The 23276-nt window shown below is 34.3% G+C and overlaps 1 pseudogene; it reads right to left on the reverse strand.

Moving 5' to 3' along the window:
- Positions 1-1245: 1245 nt before the first annotated feature.
- The window catches only part of LOC149545187 (protein CTR9 homolog pseudogene), a 35636-nt pseudogene continuing 13605 nt past the window's right edge, over positions 1246-23276 (reverse strand).

Genomic DNA, 23276 nt, shown 5'->3' on the forward strand with positions numbered 1-23276 from the left:
TGACAAAAAAAAATGAAATCTACATGAACAAAATTTTTTTCATTCTTGCTACGATCATGCACATAGAAGCTTAAACCCCTTCTAATCTTGCCTTCTTTCTATTGTATAAAACTTGAATGTATATATGTTGCTTAATTGTTAGAATTAAATCTTCGGTTGAAGCCCTAACTCATACATTTTATTAAAAATCTTTTGTCTTGCTGATTCAGAACTTTGGATTCATAGAATTTTTATTGTGAAACTAATTAGATGGAAGCAATTGAAAACTTTTGAAGAATATGAACATGTTTACATTTTTATTCTGCAATGCATTTGGTGATTCTCGTGGATCACCATGAAAAGTGCTGGTATGAAAATTGTAATTTGTAATTTATTTTTTCAGTATTATTCTATTATGGTATGATTAATATTACTACAATTGATGAATTAGATAAAAGTCTTCTAGGTTCAAACTATATGTACTAATTTGATCAAATTTTAGTTTCTATTTATATCTACCAATTTATCACATCAAGAAGAAGTGCTTGAAAAAATAGATTATGGTCTTCTTCCTTTGAAATGGATGTTGTTTGAATTGACATTGAGTTTCTTATCAAACACAATTGGCTACTTTGCATAATTCACACTAATAGAAACATCAACACCAACTACTTGTTACTCTGATAGGAAGATAAAGCATATACATTGAAGTACGCAAAAAATGATATAAAACAAGGCCAAGTATAGGCTGCCATAAAAACAATAAATAGAAAAAATGTAAAGATGCCCTATAGATGATTCGTTTGAGGCTTTTTGAATAGATCTCATTTAATTACGTCAAACAGATTTGGAGGGGACAAAGCATATTTGATTGACTAAACTTTGAGGTATCTTATCCATCGTCATCGTATGCATCATCTTATCTTGGAATCTGTTAGGTTAAACCTCAAGAAAATAGATAATCTATTTTCAATTGTGTGTTCTTCTAATCTAGAATCTGATAGGAAGATAAAGCATATACATTGAAGAACATAGAAAATGTTCTAGAATAAGGACAAGAATAGGTTGCCCATATAAAACAATAAATGGAAAAAAAAAGAAAAGATTCATACAGATGATTCAATTGATGTTTTTGACTTGGAACAAGGTCAAACAGATTTGGAAGGGAGAAGGCATATTTGATTGACTAAATGTTTAGGTAGCTTATCCATCATCACTCTATGCATCATCTTCTCTTGGAATCTATTTGGTTAATCCTCAGGAAGCCTAGACATCATCATCAAAAGTATTGTCTTCTCTCGGACTCTGTTTCTGTAAGGGTTCTTCATCTTCAGAATGAGTGTATGCACGTCTCCTTCGTGATTTTGTTGAAATTGGAGAATTTGTCTCGCCATCATCAGAGTCTTCTAGACCTGCAGCTGCAAGAAGATCTTGGGCATTTTTCGTATAAGCTTCTACGTTATCACTCATATAATTTGCCTCATTTTCCATGGCAATATCAAGTTCCTCCATATTAGAATCATAAGCCTTGTGATCCTTATCCTTCTTCTTTTTCTTCTTTTCCTTCTTTCTTTTCTTTTTAGACTGACCAGCCTCATCATCATCATCATCCCTGTCCTTACGCTTACTCTTCCATAATTCTTTCACACGTTCAAATTGCTCCTCTTGTTGCATCACCCACCGCAATTCTTCTTCTTGCTTTCTCCTTTCCATCATAATCCTTCGTTCTTCCTCAGCTTTTCATTTTGCCTCATCAACTAGGACAAGTTGGCGTGCTACTTCTAGCTTTTGATGGCTTTGCTGTTCTTCACGTTCTGCTGCTTCTCTATGAACTTTGGTAGCATCAAGCAAGTGTTTACAGTAGTCCACATGCAAATCTATCTTCTTCTCATCAAAGCCATGTGTATGAGGGCTTGGCACTATTGACAATTGTCTAAACACACGGAGCGCATTCTTTAATTCAGACACTGCTTGACGAACCTCATCAGCAATACATTTTTGCTTTTGAAGTGTTGAAGTTGAAAACTTCTGCATGGCAACACAAACATCAAAGCGTAACATGTAATTTGAGGGTGCCAAATGTACTGCTCTTAATAATATTCTTTTACAATCTTGCCATTATTCTGCTTCATAATGTGATTGAGCTAAATATAATAAAATTTGGGTGTCAGTGCCAAAATAGAATTTCCTCAAACAATTTTGATACATTTTCACTGCAAGCCCAAACTATCCTTGTGCAAAGTAAACATGTGCTAGATTTACCCACACATCAGGCATCTGAACAAAGATGTTTCCTGCTGCAGCTTCTTGAACCTGTGTGAAAATTTCCTTTGCAATATCAAAATGACCCCTTTCAGCTAGCACAATGCCTGCCCCATTTGCAACATAGACATTTCTAGGTCTCTGAGCCAACACTTTACAATACAGTTCCCTAGCCTTATCAAGATGTATTCCCTCCGCATCTGGATCCTTCTTCTCATTGCGTGAAGCTACAAAATAATTCCAATTTCCAAGAGAATTAATCTCAGCATAAGCATCCTTACCATCTGATACATTTTGTGCAGCTTTAATTGTTTCTTTTGCTTTAAGCCAGTCATTTGTTTTCAGTTCCAGGTTGCCAATCATGGTAATCGCATTTACTGAGGTTTTATCCACCTTAAGTGCCTCCCCAATCAATTCTAGGCTTAGTTGGATCTCATTTCGAGCCTGGGCCATGGCTTCAAGTCGTAGATATGCATCCACATAATTAGGAAACTTGAACAATATTAGCCTGTACAAAAGATTTGCTTTTTCAGTGTCATGTAGCTGTTCAAACAACCTGGCAAGATTAAATAGTATGGTCTAATGATTTGAGAGAAAGAGTTGAGAGACAGATGGAGAGAGAGATAATACAAGTGATAGAAAGACTCCTAGATAATATTCTTGAGGACAATGTGTATTATAGTCCTTACCATGTTTTCCTTTGATCTACCAAAAGGATGGTGGCATCCCGCAAATGGCATGGCTCTTTCTACCACTTGTATTATCTCTCTCTCCATCTGTCTGTCCATTCTTTCTCTCAGATCATCTGACCAACATTCCCAAATCAAATCTTGACCCTATTTAATGGATTCACAACATAAAATTCAAATGCTTCTCCTATCAAATATGTAGATTTCACAATAGCTGAGAAACATAATTTTAGGCATCATGGTCACATTTTTTTGGAAATGTAATTGGGTTGTGTACCCAAGCAATGCAAAGCAACTTCCACACCTTCGATTCCAAGTCTAATTCATCTGTAAGAATGATCGCTTGCCAACAGTTGTTGAATACATCTGTAGCTCATGAATACAAGGTCCTCCAACAAATGTATTAAACAACTGTTGGCAAGCGATCATTCCTAGCTCATGAATACAAAGTGTAGGTCATGAATACAAGGTCCTCCCACAAATCTATTTAACAGATATTGGCAAGCGATCATTCCTAGCTACTTTTGTTTTATAAGGTTTCTCTCAATCCTAATAGGTTGTAGTTTCATTTTCTAGATGCACTTTGTCACTTGGGTATACAACTCAATTACATTGATTCCAAAAAAAAGTGACCATGATGCTTACAATTATATTTCTTAGTTTTTGTGTCCTAAGATCTCTTATGACCCTTCACGACCATTTATGATCCCTAAGAATAAATCTTAGAGCTCTTAAAATGTCGTAAAGGGTCATAAGAGACTCCTAGGAGGGGCCATGATGAGCTTCCACCTTCACGTGGTTGGCCCTATTAAGTAGAGAATGCTATAGTTTTCACAAAACAAAGAGAAGCTCAATATTTTAAGGTCTTAGTCCATAGACAAATTAAATTAGTCTTATTATCCAAAACACGTAAAAAACATGCACATAAACATGGTAGGCACTAAATAGAGATATTTGGAAGAGAATTAAAAAAAAGATTAAGGATTATGTTATTTTAAGAAATATTTAAATAACAATTATAAATTGAGTTAAATCAATAAGTATTCGTTTCTACCTTTTCCAATATAAATTTAAATATTTAATTTTAAAAAATAAATTGTTGACTCTAAACCAACAAAAGAGTAAGTTTGAAGAACAATATTAGTTTTACAAATTTTAAAAGCGATACTGATTAAGTGACACTAGAATAAGTAACATATGTACAAGATGTCATAATCGACATTTGTATAGTAACATTTATTTGCATAGGTGACATTTTCATAACCTCATTAGTAGTACGTTTTTGCTTTTGAAGTGTTGAAGTTGAAAACTTCTGAATGGCAACACCAACATCAAAGTGTAACATGTAATTTGAGGGTGCCAAATAGTAGTAGTGGCCAGCAATTTTATAATCACCTTTGCTATGATAAGATCGTGCAAGATTATAATATGAATGAGATTTCATGAGAGGGTGGTCTGTCGAAACAAGAGCTATCTCAGTCAACTGTTCATTTGGATCTCCACATTGCTAATCACTTGGATCAATGCTTTTCTCTTTCTTCACAAAATAGGTTTGGTCCTAGAGTTCAGCAAGTCAAGAAAGTGAACCATTTAGGTTAGTGTCTCCCCTCCCAAATTATTTCCTCAAAATCAATATAGATGGGTTTTGAAGGAGTAATCCACGTCCAACAAAAATGGGTGGTACTAGTAGTGGAACTTTAAGCCCTGTTTAGTTTTTCTTTTCTACTTCCTTAAGTACTCATTCTAAAAATTAGATGGAAGCTTGGGCTATTCTCTATACTCTTGAGAAAGCCTGTGTATCGGTCTGGAAAATGATTTTTGCAAGATGGACTATGATTCTTGTCACCCTTCTGAATAGTGGAAATTTTCTAGATTGCTCTTGGAGGCTAGCCCTGGTGGCTATGCTGATGTACAATTTAATATGTTTGAGAATGAATATGAACCTTTTTGTTAATATGATTCTAGATGTTAAGTAGTTAGCTATAGATACACCCTTATGTGTGATCTTTTTTCTTAAAACAATATAAAAAGGTGTGGCCCCTCAGGCCACAATTTACGTGGAAATGAAAAATGTAAAATAAACATAGATATGAGATAAGAAAAATAATAAACAATGGAATCATAACAAAAGCAATAGCCATTACTAAAGTCTACCCTTCTCATACTTTTTCACTTGCATAAGCTCAAAAAAAGAGATGATATAAGCCCTAGAAAAGACATAGCTGTTGAACCTAGGAATTCTCATAAAACTTTTCAATGTGGAAATCGTTTTTGATCATGCATCTGAAAAATAAGTATCGTCATAAATTTTCCTTAAAATCAAAGTCAATGAATTTAAGGCCCCAGTGAAATTTGTTGTTGTTCAAAAGCGGCACCATACTAGACTATTTGCAAACAACCATGCATATAGGCATTCTATAGATAGACTTGGGAACATCTTGCCAAGTCTTCAGTACATAATAAAGCAACTGAATTTCATAAATTGTGTTTTTGATAGTTGATTTGTTTAAATATTGCCCATCAAAAATTACTTAGTACATCTCATCTTTTTTCTACACAGGAGCTTGCAGTTCTGAAGAATCTGATAGTGAAGAATTTGAAGAAGATATTGTAGCAAAGGTATATTTGGTGTTCTTTTTTAAGTGAAAATGTTATTGGAAATTTTGTATATTGTCATATTTCACTTGCAGAAAGGTCAAATTGTAAATAGAGGTGAAGTTGTATGGATTTAAGTTTCTTCTTCATTATTTATAATGCTCTCGATTCCTCCTTTGTAGCTGTAAAAATACTTGTTTATTTTCCCCTTTCCAGATACCCTTTACCAGGTTCTTCAAGATTCCAAAATATCTTGGGCTGACCCCACTCCAGCATGTCCTAACTCCTACTTGGTTCAGAGACCTAACTCCTTTTTATATGTGTCTTCCTCTTACTACTCCATCTGCAGGTTGCAAACAAATCATCCTTCTTCCACCAACGAGTCATTCCATTCAAGAAAGACCATGTCTAACGATATCAACGCACAAAAAAATAGAGAGGCAATTGCTAGACTGCAGTCTAACTTAAAAGGAAAAGGTGATGGAAAATGTTATTGTCCTTGCAAAATGTGTAAGGGCTTAAAGACTCGAAGATATCTAATCACAACAGCTGAGCAACATTGTAGGCAACATGGTCACATTGAAGGGGGAAATGAGTATCACCCATTGTTATGTATTTTAATAGTTTATAAATTACATGAGACATGATTTGATGATGACATCATGGTCATGGTTAATATAAGGTCATCATTTTCATATAGGTCAACATCCCTGAGTTTCATGTTATGGACCATGACAATTCGGAGAATGTGGATTTCCAAATGAGGGAACATGGAGGTGTGAATATTGAAGTAGAAGGTAATGATACCATGGAAGAAGATCAGGATGATCAAAATGATCATGATGATCAAGATGATAATGATGATGATTATGATGCAGAGTTTGATGTACCTTTACTTGAGAAGGCGGAGCAACCCCTATATGAAGGCTCCAAAACAACTCTTCTTGCCGCTATATTGCTATTGGTGAACTTGAAGGTAATGAATGGTTTATCCAATGTAGCAATGCCACGTATGTTAAGGTATGCCATCTTCTTTCATTATTTTACTCGTAGTTCCCTTACAATTAACGTTGGGTTCGTGTAGCAATTAATATTCTTTAAATTAAGAAATTATATTTTTGGTCGTAGGTTGATAGGTGAGTGTTTGTTACCACCATCAAACATTCTACCTCGCTCGTACTGAGAATTATTTGCCATCATGAAAGATATTGGAATGGAGTATCAAACAATAGATGCATGTCTGAACGATCATATTATATATTATAAATAGCATGAATTTGCAACACAATGCCCTACTTGTCATATTAGTAGATATCAATCAGATCGATTAACAAAAAAGGTGCCTCGCAAGGTTCTTCGGCATATTCCTATTATTCCACGTCTGCAACGATTATTCAAGTGCAATAGCTTGGCACAATTTATGGATTACCATGCACGCAATAGAAGTCAAGATGACATTATGCGAATGCCTATAGATGGTTCAGCATCTAAGGAAATAGAGGAAAAATGGCCACACTTTAAAGAAGAACCTCGTAATCTCAAGCTTTCATTGGCAGCAGACTGTGTCAATCCTTATGGAGAGATGAGATCTACTTACTCAGCGTGGCCTGTTTTTGTTATCAACAATAACATACCTCCTTGGTTGTCCATAAAGAGAGAGCACATAATGTTGACACTAATTGTTCCAGGTATTTTTTGATTTAGTGACCATCTAAATTAATTTATTATTACTAATCCATCAAATGGTCAAAATAATTATGTAATGTTTTTTCTCATTAAACTAGGTAAGTACCAAGTGAAAGATATCAACGTATATATTGAACCCCTTATCGACGAGTTGGTGGTGTTATGGAATGGGGTTACTATGTATGACATTTGTAGACCAATAGGACAAAGACAATTTCAATTTCATGCAATGCTTGTATGGAAAATACACGATGCCCCTGGGCTAACACATTTTTGTGGTATGTTCTCTTCTTGACACCTCTTTTTTGGTATGTCAAAGTTAACACATTTAATCCAATTATACACAATCTTGTAGGTCTTTAGAAAAAGGGTAAATTTGCATGTCTAGTTTGTGGTCCAAAGACAAAATCTCGTCATTCAAAAAGTTTAAGAAAGCAGGTGTTTGATGAGAATAGACACTTTCTGCACAGAAATAATAAGTACTGAATTACTGAAAAACATCTTTTCAATGGTCTAGAAGAGACTACATCAAATCCATAGAGAATGACACCGCGCCTATGGAAGTTGGCATACAATAAAATAAATCGTCGAGGTAATGTCATTCCATTTGATGCTTTTTGTTTCAAATTTATATTTTGATATTATGTTTTGTTTACTGATGATGTGATTGATGGTTGTGAAGGTCATCAAGACATCAATGTCCAACTACCAAAAGGACAAAAAATTTATCCTACACAATTTACTAGGTTGTCGTACTACGAGCAACTCCCAATTGTGCATTTGTTTGATCCTATGCATATTGGGAAGAATGTAGCAGAGACATTATGGAAAATCTTGGATGGAAGGCGTGACAAAGATCAAATTGTCAAAACTTGTAGTGACATTGAAGAATCCAACCATGCAATGAAAAATGGCATTTGACCAAATAACAATGGAGACCGGATTGATACAAGTGCCCTTAGTTGGTTATTGTCAGAGCAGCAGAGCAATGCTATAAAAGAAGTCATAAAAAAAATACGATTTCCCATAGGATTTTCTGCAAACATAAACAATTTCATATCAAATAAAAGTGAATTTTGGCCAGGGTTGAAAACACACGATTGGCATACATTTATTAAGGTAATTCATGTTATTTTGTATTCACTATATATTTATATACTGCATGTAGTTTCAATTGCATCACATCATAACATACTAGGTTGCTGTACATCATAATTGAACTAATTTTATCCCATTGTTTTTTTTCATTTCATTAATTGGTGCAACATTTTTCCTTTCATTCGAGTCTTTTCTTATACTAGCTATATCTAACAATTTTGTGTTTTTTCTTAAAAGGTGGAACTACCAATCTCAAAAATTAAAAGATGAGCTCACCAAAGATATAGAGCATGAGTTTGGTAGTAATATTTTTGATCGTAAGAAATTGTTACAAAAAGCTTCCAGACATCTTAAGGTTGTGAGGGACACATATAGAAAGAGCCTTGTCCACAACCTAAAGTACGAGCGTCCTCCCTTTGTTTCAGTGAGGGACTAGAATGAGTTCATTTTGGATGCAAAGGAGAAAGGGCAACGTCCGCCAAAAGAAAGTGCACCAACAAATCCAAAAAGGTATGCAATAGTATTAACTACTAGTACATTAATGAGAAAATTTAGGGTTCAACTTCAGTATCAACAATTTCAACTAGCTCAATTTAATCTATCTATTGATGAAAGGTATGTAAGTCATATGCTGACACAATTGCTTATAAATCTCAATCTCAATCTGGGCATAAATCCTACATAAGATATATTGACAAAATGAAGCCCTTTATTCATATTTAGTGACAAATTTTAGAGCCTATGTCTCCTATGGGTTCTTTTCTCAAATTTTATCTTCGTTGAACTCAAACTCTAATTCAACTAGGAAATTCCTACTCAAAGTTGTGACAACCGAATCTTGTGATATGATGTACCATGTTAGATTTTGAGTCATAAAATTAGGCAACGCCTTGACCACTATACTTGTTGACTTTCTCTTTCTTTTACAATAATTGCTCGCTATCTTGAGTTTCCTATCCCCTATTTTCTTTTGGGTCATGTGTGAATCAAATCTGCACTTAATCTGCATGTAAATCCTGATGAAATCCATCATTGAAGATATCAAATCCCATATTTTTTAGTATTCTGTTAACTATGATAATAGTATATAATGTTGTCATTAGTGATTGTTATGTTATACTATCATTAATTCCATTTTGTGCTTTGTTGCATATGAAAAAAGAAGTGCATATACAATATACATCAGATTTAAGTGTGAAGCATCACAAAATCTAATCTCTATCTTCAGATAACAATGTAGTCTGAGAATCCTAAAGAATTTAAAGCTGAGCATTTCCACCACATCTAAAATCCATTCTTCTTTTTTAGTATTTTTCATTGCTGCTGAAGCTTTGATCACATGGATTATGTGTCTATACCCAACCAATAGATTATCCTTTTTAGGGAATCCTTTCTTTTTCTCCTGTGGAAACTGTAAAGATGGAAACTCATTAAGAGATTTTTCCTGATATCACCCTGCTTCCAATCTTTATCTTCTGTTCCTTAGCTCTTTGCAAGCTCACAAAAGGCGTATCAGCTTTGGTAACATGTTAATTATTTGTGTGTAGACTAATTCAAACACATATATCAGTGAAGTAAAGAGACAAAGTACGGGGGAGCACTCTTAAAATACAACATAATGTACAAAAAAATTCATAGTGTGAACAAATGACTTTTCATGTAATTTGAACCTTCACCTACACCTCTTGTTCCTTCACATTCTCATCCTTTTGAATTCAATATTTCTCGCTATGCTGTTTTGTCAAAATCCCTAAAATAGGAGTTATTTCTCCAACATACTACCACGCATAATCCTGAATTTTGGTATTTAAATTTTGTTATTGTAAATATGAAAGGTATGTAATTCATATGCTGACACAATTGCTTATAAATCTCAATCTCAATCTCAATCTGGGCATAAATCCTACATAAGATATATTGAAAAATGAAGCTTCTAATATGTTCTCTCTATGACCAAAGGCACTCACCCTTATAAAACCTTCACCTGCAGGTCCAAACCCACTTCCTGGAGTTGTAACTATATGTGCTTTCTCAAGGATCTTAGTAAAAATATCCCATGAATTTTGACTAGGAAATCGAACCCATACATATGGCACATTTTTCCTCCAAAGACATCAAACCCAAGTGAAGTAAATGTTTTCACAATAATTCTAGTATTCTCTTTATATCATCTAACATATTTCAAACTTTTCATAGGTTGCAGGACACATCAAAGGCAACAAAGGCGAGGCTGGAAAAGGTTGGGCAGCACAAACTTGGCTCTGGGGGATATTCGAAAATCAAAGCACGCGTTGTAAGTAGCAATAAATGAATTGAAAAGAAAAATTATTTATAAAATGCAAATAATTTTGTTAATTAATAAAAAAAATGAAGGGCATTGATTTTAATCTGGAGGCCACAGAAGAACACAAAAAATTTGCCTTCAAGCAAGGCTATGCAGCGGTGGTTGAACGCCTATGGCAAGCTTCCATTGCCCCAACCAAACAGTCTCCTGCATCATGTGCATAGGTAAATATGCCAAAAAATATATTAGAAATTGAATACTTGAGCAACAATTTATTTGATAATAATGTGCATGACATTGCAATGTAGCCTGTTAATCCTGACATAGATCATACGCAGCATCATGAAGCCCCTGATGTGCATCGTACCATCGATGGAGGTGCTCATTTGTTATTTAAAACTAATTATGTAATTATTAATACAATTTAACATCTTTAATTGAACTTGGTGTAACCTTTTTGTGTTGAGGATATAGAATCATGTCGTGCTGAACGAGTGCCAGAGGATGTTCAGACTGATCAGCAGGTAGATCATGTGGCACATTCAGGTAAAGAAAATCTATGTTTTGTTCTTTTAAATTATTTTTTTGATTTATAGTTCTTTTACTTATATAAAAACTAATAATTCACTAATATAAAATGGTGGGAATTTAACCTCATGAAGTACTTGTTATTGCAGCAGACCCCCCTTTGGTGCAGCGGCCTCATGGTGTTCTTGAACGGATGAGGAGGAGACATGTGTTAGAACCAGTAGAGGAGGGGGATCCTAACGAGGAAATTGATATTCCTCTTAGAAATTTTATGAAAAAAATAAACAACAAGAAAGCAAAAAAGAGATGATTATTCATGAATGACTTACTCTTGTATATTGTTAATGAATATTGTGTTAATGAATTATTCATGAATGACTTACTCTTGAATGTTGCGTGTTAATGAATTATTCGTGAATGTTGTGTGTTTATGAATTTTATGTGTTAATGAATGTTATCATGTGATTATAATGATTGAATATTCTATTTCAAAAATGGATGAATTGAATGTTATTAAATGTTAATGGGGAATTTAGAGTGATGTTAGGGGGGGGGGAGGGGCCAAATGAGCTTCCACCTTCACGTGGTTGGCCCTGTTAAGTAGAGAATATTTAACTATTCTCGAAACCAAGTGAAGCTCAAACTTTAAAGATAAGCTTATAGTTAATAGTGACAACCAATTAGCAAGTTGAAATGAAGTTCTTTGTTACAGGTACCCTTTTAGTTTTTAAAGCACGATATAATGTTTTAATATTGTATAGTTTTTTTCTCTTAAGTTAAAGTATTCTTTTACTATAAGAACATAATTTATGACCATTTTAGTAACTATTCTAACATCACTTTATGACAAATCCTGTTTCTCAGATGTTGAGCATGGCTACAGTTGTGCAATTGGTGTTTCACAGTATTGGTGTGGTTTATGGGGACATAGGAACATCACCACTTTATGTGTATGCGAGTAATTTTCCTGATGGCATCAAACATCTTGATGACATTCTTGGGGCTTTGTCTTTGATCATATATTCTCTCACTCTTTTTCCCCTCATCAAATATGTCTTCATTGTATTGTGGGCCAATGATAATGGAGATGGTAAGATTATAACAGCTCTAGTTTCACTTTGGTTTTAGGTCAAAGTTTGATCTTTTTGATGTGAAAACATGTGTTCTAAGTTTAAAGGGACGGTTTATTTTGTAGGTGGAATGTTTTCTCTTTATTCTTTGATTTTCCGCCATGCAAATGTCAGCATGATACCCAATCACCAGGAAGAAGACATGAAACTCTCCTCATATACACTTGAAGTTGCAGGTAGACAGCCCAATAGAGCCATTAGGATAAAGGAAGCTCTTGAAAAAAGTAACTTTTCCAAGAGATGTTTGTTAATACTAGCCCTTGTGGGGACTTGTATGGTTATAGGAGATGGCATCCTCACCCCTTGCATCTCTGGTACATATTATTGTTTTTATAATACGTAATGCTTTTTGTTGTTATTTTTCAATATATTGTATGCTTGTTATATCAATGTTTCAATATTGTGATCTATTATCATATGTTAGAAATCAAATGATCCCGAAGTCTACTTAATTCACAATAAATCCCTTAGATTGTACAAAATTTGTTAACTTTTCCCTTTCATTTGTTCAAGTAGTTTCACTAACACTTAATTTGTTGATATATTTTAGTTCTTTCAACAGTGGAGGGAATCAAAAGGGTGGACAAGTCGCTCAACCAAGGTGAGTTTTCGGCATTTGCTCACATTATAATATTTGAGATGGGTAGGAAGGTTATGGTGAGCAGAAAACATGAAAACAAAATTAGATTGATAAACTAATGGCATTTCATTCTTTGTCCTATTCCTCAATTTCATGCTTGGGTTTTATAACCCTAATTGATCTTCCTTAAAACATTATTCCATTTCTTTTATGAATTCTGAAGTCAGGAATCTCTGAAATTGTAATGACTTTGCAAGGTATCCCAACAAATCTCAAATTCACATTCTTTTTTTTCTATCTTAAAGTCTTGCTTGTAGGAAATTGTGATCTTGTGTTGAATACACATGTTAACCTACGAATTTATCTGACTTTCTCTTTGGACTTTCTTTTGGTGTAATCTTAGAACCCATATTGTTGTACTCAAATTTTGAAGGCGCACTAGAGATGGCATAGTTGTGAAATGCTTGTGTTTGGAAAGCTGTTTGGTTTTTATCTTGATTGATGAATAGTTTGCTGTCATTATGTGGATAATGGCTTCGGTTATGGGCATCTTATCTTTCCAAAAGCTATCATACCTAATGACCTGAGAACATCCTAAAATTTTGACGTGTTATATCTGATTTGGAGGAGGAAGAAGTACAAACGATTCAAAAGGTTGTCTAGAATGAGAGAGTAGTGTGCTTCCATAGTTTTCATCTGTCTTATTTTTGTATATTGGAATGACTTGAATATTTTTATATGTAGGAAGAACTGTGCCAAAAAGAACGTAAAAACTGGGATGAATTTCAAAGATTGCTAGAGGATCATAAAGCAACTGGCCTGCTTACAGCAAAGACACACTTCATTTGAAGCAGGCTCTTTGCTTTATGATCCTCCAGTTCTTTGATAAAGAAAAGAACTAGAGGATCATAAAGCAAAGAGCCTGCTTCAAATACATCTGGTTCACCACCCAAGGATTTGTTTGAAGATGTTGCAGAAGGGATGAAAAAGCAGGTAAGAAAGTTGCATATATTTTAATGATTTGATTGCAGGATTTAATTGCACTTTCACAATTAGGCTTGCAATTATTATTAATCAAGGCAATGTATGTTTGATTCCTTTTATTTAACCATTTTTTGAATATGTATCTTTGGTAGTACCAGGAGGACAAATCAAACATAAAAGATGCTATGGAGTCAGGAAAGGTGTGCCTTTTGTGCTTTAAGATTTTCCATTGGATGTAAAATATATTGTAATCTTTTTGATGTAATGATTGCAGCTCGCAGTAACATCAACATGGACTCTTGACAAGTTTAAAGCCTCCATTGGGGAACTATATGATTTGGCTGCTGCATCTAAAACAAATCTTAAGGTTTGTTATGGTTACATTTTTAGATTTTTTGTCTCAGCTACAGAAGACTTCACAATAAAAGTATTTGGTATTTTCCTTTGAACAATGTTGTCACATATTGTTATGTTCCTAATAACTACTATTTATACAAACAAGGATCTTATCCTTATGTTCCATATGACTCTGGTTCCTAACTAATTCGATCATTGCATCAACTATATTATGTTTTGACTCATTTGCACTGGTAAGTAGTTGCTAGAAGTGAATCGCTATCACAAATGTATTAGTCTATTCTCATTAGTGGATAATGGATTTTTATTAGGTTAAACTGAAACAATTGCAAATGTTGAAAGTAATGCAAGTTGTTTTGGGATATATGATTTTGTTAGGTCTTACTGACATCCTGTGTATTGCTTGCAGCTTGTGTTTGAAGAAGTGATTGAACAAGTAAAGGAAAAGGAAGAGAAAGAAGCAAAAAGGAGGGAAAGGTTGACAAATGATATCACGGCTTTGCTTTATTCTCTAAAGGTTTACATTATTCATTTTGGAAAAAATCCTTCTAATGCAGTCTCTTTTTCCTCTACTACTTTTACACCTGGAGTAAAATTTCACAGAGTTTTGTACATTAAAAATCTTGAATATGAATGAATTTCTATTCTTATCATAAACGAATTTCTATCTATGTAACAATAAATTAGTTATATATTGTTTTTCCATTTCAGGAAATTGTTGCTTCCTCAGAATGGGAGGATTGCATACCTTTTCTCAAAGATGTGGAAGCATACAGGTAAAAGAGCCACTATCAGGAATTAATCTTATTGTGAGTAATTAAAGGTAGTTATCATGTACCTTACACTAGTAGTAGCTATAAATATATTGGATATGAATATTCAGGGCAATTAGTGATGAAAGCTTCTGTCGGGAGATATTTGATAAGTACATTGCAAATCTTCATGAAAAGGTTAAGGAAAACAAGTGCAAACAAGATGAAGACGAGGTACATGACCTGATTATCATTTCCACTTTCATATCTAATTTTTTCAAGATCTAATTGTTGTTTAAATACCTTTTGAAAGCATATTTGGGTGAGTTTTGTACTGAGAATGCAAATTAGACCTCCTTATGAAGATAATTATATTACTAACAAGTTATTTTAACTACTTTTACAAACTAGCTATTAGAAGTTGAATTGTTGCAAACTAGCCTTTATCAAGATCTGATATGACCTAGATGAGATGAGTTAGGGTTAGTAGACTAACTGACATGAAAGGTCATTCCATGTTGAACTAGAAAAAAATAATTTTAAAATTTAATATGAGAGGCACCCACTAGATAAGATTTGGATTCCTTAGTTCAATTTCCTCTTGGTAGAGTTTCAAACATTAGCTCAATGCAATCCTTTTGGTTTAAACTTTGACAAAAAAAGTTTCTTAAAATTCTTATAAATGAAAAAAAGTTTGTAAAAGAAGCCCTCATATTTCCATACAGTGAAATTTCTTTTTAATTACAAATTAGATTAATTGAAACTATGAACTTCACTGTACTATGACCATTTCTACCACTTAGGATAGCCCATACATTGTGACCAGTCTTTTTCTTGTATTTGTAAGTAGTTCACCGCCAACAATTTTTCTCTTCAGTTTTGCTACTATTAAGTTAATCCATACGACTAATTTCTTTTTATCCAAGCTTCTCTTCAAGGCTCTCATACATGAGGAAAATGGGGCAAAATTAGTGCCTTGGCTGTATTGATGTTTTCACATATTATTCACCAGACCTGATTAGAACTAACCTATGAGAACTTTCTGCCGTAGCAACTTTAGTAAGCACATTATTTGTGGAGTAGATACAAGGTTCTGTCTCTAGCATTGAATGCCTCGTAGATGGAGAAGAAGTCTAGTGCCAAGGTTTGTACATTCCATAGAGATTTTTGTTGTCTTGATCACATGGCACCATCATTTTTTTGTTTGAGGTATAATACAAAATGGCGATGTACAAAATGTAAGGTTGCTCGATCAAATTATATTAAGTTCCTCATTTGCAGGAATAATTTAAATAGTTAATACTACAATATATTGCATTATTATTGATCAGTTTCAGAGGATGATGAAAGATTTTTAGGCTAAGCAATCTATGGTTCAGAACATTTTGTTGTGCCGTCATAAAAAATCAACTCTTCAATGGGCAAGTGAACTGCAATAGTTGTCATCCTGACTATAATGATTACAAATATATGTATACATTATGGTTAACTTCAACAAAAGTCATTCTATTGGCACAAGATTCATATACATCGACCATTTGTGAAGCAAATATTAGCCCAAAATAGTTGGAACACAGTCATCAATGTTAAAGCCAAAAGAAATATAAAAGTTGTCAACAACACTCTTGACATTCTCTATGTATATCCTAAACAAATGTGCTATCATCAAATGCACTTAACGATGATGTCAGCCATTCCAATATGCATGCAGCTTTAATGTTAAATGAAGATAATTCTAATGTAACAATTAATCATTCTAGCAAATTCTTTTGGCCACAACTTCTTCCAGGCTAAAATCTCTTCCTCTATAATTAACTTTCGAATGCCTCCATAAAATCCTTCAACCTCACCTCCTGCTTCATGATGACATTTCCTATTGATTGGAGCATGTCTCCATCGAGAACCAGAGGTATATTGATGAAGAGATATTGAATCTTATTAATATAACAACTAACTTGATAGCATAAATATACATTATGGATGAAGAGATATTGAATCTTATTATGGACCTTATCCTTGGTGGCTATGAAATGACATCTAAATTGATAGCATTAATTTTGAAGTTTCTAACTGAATTCCCTAAGGCATTGGAGCATTATTAAAGAAAACATCAAGGGATAATATTTGAATTGTGGATATTTGTAAATTATGTTGGTTTTAGACAGTTATAGTTATAGTTATATATGCGCTCTTACGATGATGTGATTGGGACTGTAAGTTTTTTTGTCACGTTTATCTGTTTGAAAAATAGATGAAATTATTGGCTTTCATTCCTGATAAATAATTATTTCCTAATTTTATTCTTCCCTGCAGGAACCAAAATTTAGACGCGTTGTGCCAATTATTGCAAAGCCTTTGCTCTCATAGGAGCCTTCTAAACTCCACAAAATTTGAGTTGTAAAGCATAATTGCTCGGTGGAAATAGGATATCATGCATATTTCTTCCTCCTTCCCATTGTTTTGTATAAAATAAATCATTTGACGAACGAAACAATGGCGTGGAGGAAGAAATGTGCATGATACCTTGACTCTCATGCATCAATAAATTATGCTTTATAATAAAGTTTTGTGCAATTTTGAATGCTCCTATGAGAGAAAAGCTTTTTAAAAAAATGGGACAGTGCATCTCAATTGCAACATATGTTCGTCTCAATTGCGACCAATCTTCATCGCAATTGAGACACCAAAATGGCACCATTTACATCGCGAGTATGGTTCTGACGTCGAAAGCTAAGGGTTTTTCGTCAGAATTCCAACTCAAAATTGGGCAAGTTTACATCAAAATTGGGAAAATAACAGTTTAGGCTGGATAGAGAAATGGACGAAATTTGTGTCAGTAAATTGATGTTTAGGTAGTCAAAATTGTAACGCGCAATGAATGTGGCAAAAAACTGACCAAATTTGTCCGACGACGACTTTGGTGGCTTTAGCGACCAACTTGTGTTGAAATTGAGACCTTTTCGCGTCGCAAATTAGGCCTAAATTTACTAGTGGCCTCTACCTTTAGCTATGCCAAATTTGATGATATCAAAGGCTGTGATGCTGCAAAGAAAATGTGGGATGTCGTACACACCCTCTATGGAGGTGACAAAAATGTTCAAAGAGCCAAATCTGAGAGTCTTAGAGGTAAGTTTGATGATATGAGAATAGAAGAAGATGAGAATATTTCTCAATATGTTGCAAAAATAAAAGAAGTTGTTAGTGCAATAAAAGGAGCTACTGGTCATATAGATGATGATACTATGTTAAGAAAAGTCTTGACAACACTACTGCCTGTTTATGCTATTAGATTTTCTATAATTCAAGAACTGAGATGTATTCAAGGAAATGATCTAACCCTTAAGGTATGGTAGGTAGACTTACTACTTTTGAGCTATCTAACTTTGACAACTACAAACCAAAGATTCTTGAATTTACTTTCAAAGCTAAGTTGTTATTGAAAGATTTTGATGAGGTGAAGCATAAGAAGAAAAGAAAAATAAAGTATGTGTCTACTGATAGTGATACAAATGAGGAAGATGTTGAATAACTGGAAGCATTACTAGCAAGAAGATTCCAAGAGGTAAAATAAAGTTCAAAGGTAAGTTACCTATCATTTATTTCAATTGCAATGAGGTTGGTCATATTGCTACAAAATGTACACAAAAGAAGAACTATAGAGATGGCAACAAGTACAAAAATAAAAGAGAAGATGATAGAAAATATTACAAATAAAAAAGGAAAGAAGTCATCCTACATTGTTGAAGAGGAAAATAGGGATGATTCTAATGACCATAAAGATGAAGTGGTGAATGTTACAATGAAGGACAAATCTGATGACGATGAAGCAAATGCACTTGTGATTTGTGTGAACAAAAATGATAGATGGATCATTGATAGTGGATGCTCACATCACATGACTAGAGACAAAAGTAAGTTCATTACCTTAAATTATTATGGAGGAAATAGTGTAAGATTTGGTAATGATGCACCATGTTTGGTAAAAGGAAAAGGTTCTATCAAACTCACAAACAAGATTTGATGTGACAATGCTTACTATGTTGAGGGACTAAATTATAAATTGTTGAGTGTGTAACAATTGAACAATTCAGGATGTAAAGTTGAATTTGAAAACAAGATTGCTAAGATATATGACACAGATGGAAAACTGATTGGAAAAGGTTATCAAACTAGAAGTAATCTATGGAAAAGGTTATCAAACTAGAAGTAATCTATTCTATCTTAATATAGAGGATGCTACTTGTCTTGTTGCAAAATTTGATGATGCATGGCTTTGGCACAAGAGATTATTTCATGTTAACTTTGATAACTTGGTTAGTATCACTAACATGAAGAAAGTTAGTGGTTTACCTAAGTTGAAGAAACCTAATAATTTAGTGTAAAAACAATGTTAGCTAGGTAAAATGACAAAGTCAAGCTTTAAGAGTAAAGCTTATATCTCTACAAAAATATTAGAGATTGTTCATACTAACTTGTGTGGACCAATTGAAATATAGAGTTATAGAGGAGACAAGTACATAATGCTATTTGTTGATGATTATTCTAGGATGATGATAGTCATGTTTTTGAAATAAAAATCTGATGTTTTTCAAATGTTCAAAGTGTACTTGGCAAGAGTTGAGAAAGAAATAGGTAAAGGCCTAAAATTCTTGAGATTAGATAGAAGAGGAGAATTCACATCAAATGAATTTGAGATGTTCTATAATGATAGAGGAATCAAAAGACAATCATCTACACCTAGAACCCTTCCACAAAATGGAATAGCTGAAAGAAGAAATAAGTCTATAATGGACTGCAATAGAACACTTATGATGAAGAAGAATGTTGCTTTGAAATACTAGAGAGAAGCTGTAAGTATAGTTGTCTATACTTTGAACCATGTGCAAGTCAAGAAAGGTACTCATTTAACACCTTTTGAACTATGGTATGGACACTCACCAAATGTGAAATATTTTAAGGTATTTGGAACTATGTACTACATTCTTAAAGATGTTAGGAATGGAAAGCTTGATGAAAAAGGTGAAGGTATATTCCTTGGATACTCCATAAGAAGTAGAGCCTATAAGTGCTTGAATACTAGCACTAACAAAATTGTGGAAAGTGCAAATGTGAATTTTGATGAATTTATAGAGGTACATGAGGCTGAATCTATGAAGGAACCATAAGAATACAAATCATTTGTATACCTTTATGAAGGAATGCCTACTAAAGAAGATTCTACAAATCAAGTGACAAACCAATAGCAAGTATCAATGATTGTTGAGTCACATCCTATGAATTTTGAGTTACATTCAAGAACTGAGCTGCACTTAGATGTCGAGTTACAAAATGAAGAAGATGCACATTCTAATTTTGAGATTAGTACACATGAAAGAGATGATGTGATACCTGATAGAGATGTACATAATAATTATGAATCTGGAAGGTAAAATGAAGAAACAAGAGCTGAGCCAAGATTGTCCAAATATGTCAAAAGACATCATCCTAATGATCAAATCATTGGAAACAAAGATGCTAGGCCAATGAAAAGAAATATATTAAGAAGTGAATCATGTTTGATGAGTATGAAGGAACCCAAAATAGTGAAAGATGCATTAGAAGATGTGGACTGGTACAAAGCTATGGAAGAAGAGATTGAACAGATAGAGAAGAACAAAACATGGAGTCTAGTTCTTAGACCAGAAGACAAGAATGTGATTGGCACCAAGTGGGTATTTAAAAACAAGAAAAATGAGAATGGTGAAATCACAAGAAACAAAGTAAGATTAGTTTGAAAGGGATATGCACAAGAAGAAGGAATTGACTATGGGGAGAGATTTGCCCCTGTTGCTAGACTAGAAAGAGTAAGAACTTGTAAGGAAACTTGGCAACAAAGAATATAACCATTTCCACATAACCCATAATAGATCTAAAATAAACACGGAATTAAAATCCACATGCAAAAGAATAGACAACATACTCACAAAATTGTGACACAAGATATACCCTGGGAAACCCTCATTGAGGGAAAAACCCAGCCTCCAAAAAAGCATCCATCACTATGTATTATTCAGCAAAAATACCATTGCCATACAACCATGGAAGCCTTCATAGCCATAGCCAGAACTGAGCAAACTATGTGAACAAGCATGAATCCACACATCCCATGCCATGCTTTCAACCTTCAAAAATGCTCCCTTGGCTAACCTGTCAAGCCTTGTCGCGCTCGACTCTTGCCTTTTGTCTTCTCCTTGTCACTCTCTCTCTACAACAACTACCCTTGTGGCTGCTTATATAGTAGCAAGTCCCACAAAACCACTAACTGGTATTACATAAACCATGTGCTACCTAACCCACTGACCCCACATTTAATATTGGGCATTTAATTCTTTTCCCCAATATTAAATAATTACATGAAATATTTTCACAATGGTACAATACAACTCATCAAGAATGTTCCATGGGAATCTTTACATGTTGCACATCCATCTAGGTGCAACATTACATAATAAAATAAAATAATAAAATAACAATATTATGCAATGTGTGCAACAGACATTATCTCAACAATCTCCCACTTGTTGTATACATTGCATAGGGTCAATCCGTAGCCACATAAATGAACAAGGGAACAATCCCTCCCAGCACATCCACCATAATGGATCAAAATACACAAGTGCTCCATCTTGGTACCCGCAAAAAAATCAAAGTATCCAGCATCTCAAACATGAATGATCTCACCTCCTATTATGCCACTCCCACTGGACATACATAGAAGCCATCCAAAGAGAAAACCACCCAACCTGTCACATTAGAAGATCATAAAATCCTATACCAACTAAAATTCCAAGCACAAAAAACTTGATCCAAAGGTAATCACATGTATCCGTAGTTGTCAAAATATCCATAGCTGAAATAGCACCCACAGCAAAGTGCCAAACCCATCCAACTATCCATACCTCTAAGATATAACAAGTGAATCTTATATCACCGACATATCCAATCTGCAACCTGCAATCACAAGCCTCAAGAGCAATACCTGCCACATATATACCAAGAAGCTCCCACTGCAAAAGATAATGTCAAATCTATAACCAATCCACTCACAACATCTCAAAGAAGTGAATCCATGTAGTACCAAGGACATCCACAATACATAAACTAATATCCTGCAAAAAAAAAACTCTCATAACAAGTCTCCAATAGTCTCCCAAATTCTCCACAACCAACAGAGGAAAGAGAAAGAAATAACCATGTCATCTCTCACATGACATACATGAACACAAACCAGTGATCACAATATCTAACCAATCTCAAATCCAATGTAGACAAAACTAAACATCCAAGAAGATAATCAAGATCAGAGAAACCATGCAAATCATAACTTGTATCATGTCCTTCTACACACACACCTCTAGATGTAAACTGTGCAAGTATGATCTCCTCCATAAAACCCCAACAAGAAGCCTCAGCAACACCCAAACCATACCATATAACTAATCATGGATGTAAGCCTCTCACAAGAAGATCAAACTCAATAAACCATTCCTAAACCAAGGAATAACCATTCCTAATCCAAGGAATATGCCCAATATAAAACCATCTCCCAAACTCAACCAGCATAAAAACATATGCACATGGAGATAACCAATGCTAAACCATCTCTCAAATGAACCCTCCAGAACTAACTCATGTACCATAGCTCAAGATCCATATCCATGAAAGACAAGCATAAATATAATGCAACTGAGAGAAACAATGAACTATACCTCTCAAGTAGCAAATCGTCGAGTAGACCAAGAGTGGGGAATGAGAATGCTCATCAAGATACCCAAGTCTCCAACCAAGACTCATCTAAGAATGATCTCCTCTCAAGTCCATATCAGGTGACTGCCCCTCGGACTTCCTGCTAAAACCATCAACCGTCCCAACAAATACTTCTCTAATCCAAGAGAAATCAGCATCACCACCGTCTCTAAGTATCCATGAGCACTTGTAACCAATCAATCCATGCCAACTCCAAATGCAGCATAGCAACATCATGAAGTATCCAGCTTATGATTAGTGTACTCAATACCAAGAAACTAAACCAAGATCAATGTCAAAGTTCCAACCATGGCCTCAGGAACATAAACATGACAACATGATCTTACCATCTCAACTAGAGAGATAACATGCTCCACATGAACACACCATAACATGTCACAACTCTAAACGCATATCAAGAGTATACCATGACATAATAATGAAACCATCCTCACACCAAGGATAACATGCCAAATAAAAAATATAAACCACACCTTTGCCAAGAACCCTGTGAGTCCTCAAGATGCAACCATCTCCACACACCATGAAGAAAAACATCTCCACATA

This window comes from Cupressus sempervirens, chromosome 7 (assembly GCF_028749045.1).
Source record: "Cupressus sempervirens isolate cs-2001-9-10 chromosome 7, ASM2874904v1, whole genome shotgun sequence".
In the NCBI taxonomy this organism is placed as follows: domain Eukaryota; kingdom Viridiplantae; phylum Streptophyta; class Pinopsida; order Cupressales; family Cupressaceae; genus Cupressus; species Cupressus sempervirens.